We start from the raw sequence: 6000 nt of genomic DNA on the forward strand, positions 1-6000 counted from the left end.
TCACTTTAAATTTATTGTTTAATAGGATTTAATAAAAATTATTAAATACTTGTGGAAAACGAAATGCATGAATATACACAAAAAGGACTTACTATTCAAGAAATATCCTAAGACTGCTTCCATGGTGTAAATGTATGGTCTCAGAATGTGAATGTTCCAAGATAAATTCTTTTATAAGAAATGTTTGTTAAATTATTTTTAACTATATGCCAAGCAGTTAAGGTTAAATTAGGGAAAATTGTTTTAATGAAGAAAGTTACTAAGTTAATAGATTCAGAACCTTTTGGGAAGTTAAACAGTTTTTCATCATTCGAAAACGTTTTCAGGATTACCAGAAAGATTTCTTGCCTAGTTAGATTAAAACAATTTCTGGTATAGGTTTTTCTATAAACTAGATCAATCATTTGTGAAAGTGATTAAGAAGATTTTCCTCTATAAGCGTTGCCAAACATTGGTTTGGAACCACGGATGAAGAGGTTTTTTTTGTTTTTTTTTAAATATAGCTTTCTTGACAGTAATTCATATGCCATAAAATTCAGCCTTTTAAACTATAGAGTTCAGTGGTTTTTAGTATGTTTATGTAGTTGTGCAGCCAGCAGTACTTTCTAATTTCAGAACATTTTTATTACCCTAAAACCCCTACCCAATAGCAGTCACTCTCCATCTCCCTTTACCCCCCAGCCCTTGGCACCCAATACCTTCTGACTCTATGAATTTGCCTTATTCTGAACATTTCTTGTAAGTGGAATCATACCATGTGATATGTTGTATTTGACTTTCTTTCACTTAGCATAATGTTTTCTTTCAAGTTCTGAAAAGTCTTTTTGATATTAGGATACCTTCACATTTTACTCCTAATCCTTCCATCTGTTAAAGAGATTCTTATTTAATAGGTAGAAACTAATATTGTAGAGAGCAGTTTGTAGTTGTAGATTCCTTTTTTTTTTTTTTTTTTGAGACGGAGTCTCGTTCTGTCACCCAGGCTGGATGGAGTGCAGTGGCGCCATCTCGGCTCACTGCATGCTCCGCCGCCTCCCGGGTTCACGCCAGTCTCCTGCCTCAGCCTCCCGAGTACCTGGGACTACAGGCGCCTGCCACCACGCCTGGCTAATTTTTTTGTATTTTTAGTGGAGACGGGATTTCACCGTGTTCGCCAGGATGGTCTCGATCTCCTGACCTCGTGATCCGCCCGCCTCAGCCTCCCAAAGCGCTGGGATTACAGGCGTGAGCCACCTCGCCCGGCTGATTCCATTTTTTAAAGAATTACCACTTTGCAATTGTGTATATGTGTTTAATAGAGAAATCATAGGCTTCTCTTAATTTTTTAAAATAGAGATGGGGTTTTGCCATGTTGTCCAGGCTGCTCTCAAACTCCTGAGCTCAAGCAATCCTCCCACGTCGGCCTCCCAAAGTGCTGGGATTATAGGCTTGAGCCACTGTGTCCGGCTGAAAATTTTATTTTTTATAATTCAGATACCTCTGCTGGGCACGGTGGCTCACACCTGTAATCCCAGCTCTTTGGGAGGCCGAGGCAGGCAGATCACAAGGTCAGGAGATTGAGACCATCCTGGCTAATACGGTGAAACCCTGTCTCTGCTAAAAATGCAAAAAATTAGCCTGACGTGGCGGCGGTCACCTGTGGTCCCAGCTACTCGGGAGGCTGAGACAGGAGAATGGCATGAACCCGGGAGGCGGAGCTTGCAGTGAGCCGAGATCGCGCCACTGCACTCCAGCCTGGGCAACAGAGCGAGACTCTGTCTCAAAAAATAAAATTAAAGGCCGGGCGCAGTGGCTCGCGCCTGTAATCCCAGCACTGTGGGAGGCTGAGGCGGGCGGATCACGAGGTCAGGAGATCAAGACCATCCTGGCGAACACGGTGAAACCCCGTCTCTACTAAAAAAATACAAAAAGTTAGCCGGGCGTGGTGGCGGGCGCCTGTAGTCCCAGCTACTCCGGAGGCTGAGGCAGGAGAATGGCGTGAACCCGGAGGCGGAGCTTGCAGTGAGCCGAGATCGTGCCACTGCAGTCCAGCCTGGGCGACAGAGCCAGACTCCGTCTCAAAAAATAAATAAATAAATAAAATAAAATAAAAATAAAGTAAAATAAAATAAAATAAATTTTTTAGATACCTCTACTTGTACTCTAAATGGAACCTTGGAAAGCTTTTGCTATACACACCTCTCTGATTTGACAACACTTATTTATAGCAATCCAAAAACTACACCAATAATAGGGCCACGTTCAGCCATCACGGGAGCAAGATGGCGATTCTGGGCAGGCAGTATGGGCTTATTTTGCCAAAGAAAACACAGCAGTTGCATCCTGTTTTGCAAAAATCATCAGTGTTTGGGAATGATTCTGATGATGATGATGAGACCTCCATGAGTGGAAGCCTTCAGAGGGAAGCTGCTGAGAATAGCAGGCTGTGAAACAGACCAAACTGGAATCCAGAAGGCCCTTGAAGAAGATGCTACTGTGTATGAATATGACAGTATTTATGATGAAATGCAGAAAAAACAGGAGGAAAACAATCCCAAATTGCTTTTGGGGAAAGACTGAAAGCCCAAGTATATTCACAACTTGCTAAAAGCAGTTGAGATCAGAAAAAAGGAACAGGAAAAAAGAATGGAAGAGAAAATACAGAGAGAACGAGAAATGGAAAAGGGAGAATTTGATGATAAAGAGGTATTTGTGACATCTGCATATAAGAAAAAACTGCGAGAGAGAGCTGAAGAAGAAGAAAGAGAAAAGGGGGCAGTTGCCCTGGAAGCATGTTTGGATGTAATCAAGCAGAAAGATCTCAGTGGATTTTATAGGCACTTATTAAATCAAGCAGTTGGTGAAGAGGAAGTACCTAAATGCAGCTTTTGTGAAGCCAGATCTGGTATAAAGGAAGAGAAATCAAGGGGCTACTCCGATGAAGTAAGTTCAAAAACCAGAGTACCACAAGAGAAATGCATTCTTCAAACTGATGTGAAAGTAGAGGAAAACTCAGATGCAGACAGTGACTTTGATGCTAAGAGCAGTGAGGATGATGAAATAGAAGAAACTAGAGGAATCCGCAGAAGGGAAAAGGTCGTAGAGACCCCTGAGAATGACCCCCAAGCACCACAGGAATCAAAACCACTCTCAGTCACCTAGTGAAGAAAGAGGGCACAGTGCCAGACACCACATGAAAGGATCACGAACGTCGAGAGGACACGTGAAAAGGGAAGATCAGCACCAACAGAAGCAATCCAGAGACCAGGAGAACCATTACAGACTGTGATTACCAGAAAGGAAGGGACTTTACAGGGCACAGGAGGCCAGCCAGCTCACAGAGATTCTACTGGAAGAGGCATGAACAGGAAGATAAACCAAGGATGTGAGACCAAAGAGAAAGAAGTGATAGAGTGTGGATAAGGGAGAAAGACAGGGAGAAATATTCCCAAAGAGAACAAGAAAGAGACAACAAAATGGTCAGAACTGACACAGTGAGAAAGGAGGGAAGGAAGAGAAAAGAAAAGCTGCTGAAGAGTATTATGAAAGTAAGGGAAGAAAAGATATGAAATAATGGTAAAATACAGAGATAGAGAAAAATGAGAAGTAAGTGTTCAGTCTTCGGAAAGAAATTGAGACAGAAAGGAAAGCTGCCCAAGTTCTAGGGCAAAGGATAAATTTCTTGACCAAGAAGGATCCAACAAAATGAGAAACATGGCAAAGGACAAAGAAGTAAACCAGGAGAAACCTGCTAATTCTTAATAATCACTGGGAGCAAAACAGAGACTCACAGAGGAAAGGCAAGAAGAGAAGGGTAAAGAACAAGAGAGACCACCTGAGGCAGTGAGCAAGTTTGCAAAGAGGAACAACGAAGAAACTGTAATGTCAGCTAGAGATAGGTACTTGGCCAGGCAGATGGCGCAGGTTAATGCAAAGAGCTATATTGAGAAAGAAGATGATTGATGGCTACCCCAAGAGAAAGATTTAAGGAAGCCCAGAAAACTGTAATTCCTGGAACCTGCTGTGTAAAACCATAAAGGAGTGTGTTGCCAGTAGTTTGGAGGGCATTTTAAAATTTATTTTCAAAATTTTAGGTTAAAATCAAAAGTCTTACATCTTGGATGCTTGGATGTGAATGTTTGGCTGAATTTATATATAGTGTGTACTTATCAATACCATATTCTTTGTTGTATTCAAGAACTGCAAGAGTGTACTAATTCCCTGTGGGTACATAATGAGGAAAATTGGCTTCACTACAACCATTAAAAAATAATTTTGGCCAGATGTGGTAGCTCATGCCTGTAATACAAACATTTTGGGAGGCGAGGCAGAAGGATCACTTGAGGCCAGACATACAAGACCAGCCTAGGCAGGATAATGAGACCTTGTCTCTATTTAAAAAACAAAAGGCCTGGCATGGTGGTTCATGCTTGTAGTCCCAGCTGCTTGAGAGGCTGAGGCAGGAAGATCATTTGAGCCTAGGAATTTGATGTTACAGTGAGCTGTGATCATACCACTGCACTCCAACCTGGGCAACAGAGCAGGACTCTGTCTCTAAAAAAAATTGTTTTTAATAAATAATTGAACTCTTCTAATAATGTTGGTTTTGTTGCAGGAAATACTGTATTTCAGATAAAATATTATTTTATAAATATTGTATTTCAGATAAAATGGATTTGAACAATAGAAAATATACTTTATGTTCTGAAATTTGTATTAAAGTATAAAATGTGGATCATCTTGTCTAAATAGCTTACAGCATAGTTGGCTTAAATGAAAATAAAAAATAGTGATATGCTTAAAAAATACACCAATAATAATATACAAAGCAACAAAGATGAATATTTAGGATACTTATAACCTGAACAGGCAGGGAGGGCTATATCTATCATTTAAAATTTTTCTTGTATGAAAGTATGAAGGCATGGCCGCCCATGGTGGCTCACGCCTGTAATCCCAGCACTTTGGGAGACTGAGATGGGCAGATCACCTGAGGTCAGGAGTTCTAGACCAGCCTGGCCAACATGGTGAAACCCAGTCTCTGCTAAAAATACAAAAATTAGCCAGTGTGGTGGCACGCGCCTGTAATCCCAACTACTTAGGAGGCTGAGGCAGGAGAATCGCTTGAACATGGGAGGCGGAGGTTGCAGTAAGCCGAGATTGTGCCACTGTACTCCAGCCTGGGCAACAGAGTGAGACTCTGTCTCTCTCAAAAAAAAAAAATATATATATATGTATATATATGAAGGCTTGACTGCAATGGCACGGTCTCAGCTCACTGCAACCTCTACCTCCTGGGTTCAAGTGATTCTCCTGTCTCAGCCTCCCAAGTAGCTGGAATTATAGGCACCTGCCACCACACCCAGCTAATTTTTGTTATTTTTAGTAGAGACGGGGTTTTGCCATATTGGCCAGGCTGCTCTCGAACTCCTGACCCTCAGATGATCCACCCACCTCGGCCTCCCAAAGTGCTAGGATTACAGGCGTGAGCCACCGTGCCCGGCCTTGTTTGATTTCTTTTATGGTCATATTTATGGCATATGACCATAATATTTGGGAAATATTGGGAAATATGGGAGATAACTAAAAAGGTAGGATGATGATTTGGTGTGAACAAATATAGTATTTTCTTTTTGAAAATATTAAAATGAGTTTTAAAAATGTAGCCTTTTGGGAGAAGAATAATTTCAAAATATATGGGAAATTTCATTTAAGCTAGTAAAAAAAAGGACCCCCTTTTAATAGTAAATTGCATGTTCCATAGCTGCAATTAACTGCATTATTGACTGCTGCTTCTGAAATAACTTCTCAGCTCTATTTAAATGTTAATTTTTTTCTAAAACCTGGTAAAACATTTTTGGGAATTTTGTTGAAAAATTCTTCCTATATGGTGTATTCTGAAATGAGAATTTCAACCAATGTTTTAATGAGTTTCTTTTTGCTTAAAAAAGTTTAATGATTTAAATAAATGTTTCTGAGCTGAAATTGTCTCTTTTTTTTTTTTTTTTTTTTTTTTTTTTA

At 40.4% G+C, this 6000-nt stretch overlaps 1 protein-coding gene and 1 pseudogene across 7 annotated transcripts in view; both read left to right on the forward strand.

Annotated features, from left to right (window-relative positions):
• Nucleotides 1-6000, forward strand: part of MIGA1 (mitoguardin 1) — a 95272-nt gene that overhangs the window by 66665 nt on the left and 22607 nt on the right. The window lies entirely within an intron of this gene.
• On the forward strand, nucleotides 2032-4427 carry LOC101013748 (annotated as a pseudogene). Its single transcript, XR_159690.5, has one exon. The product of XR_159690.5 is annotated as a nuclear speckle splicing regulatory protein 1 pseudogene (transcript).

The sequence above is a fragment of the Papio anubis genome, chromosome 1 (genome assembly GCF_008728515.1).
Source record: "Papio anubis isolate 15944 chromosome 1, Panubis1.0, whole genome shotgun sequence".
Classification (NCBI taxonomy): Eukaryota; Metazoa; Chordata; class Mammalia; order Primates; family Cercopithecidae; genus Papio; species Papio anubis.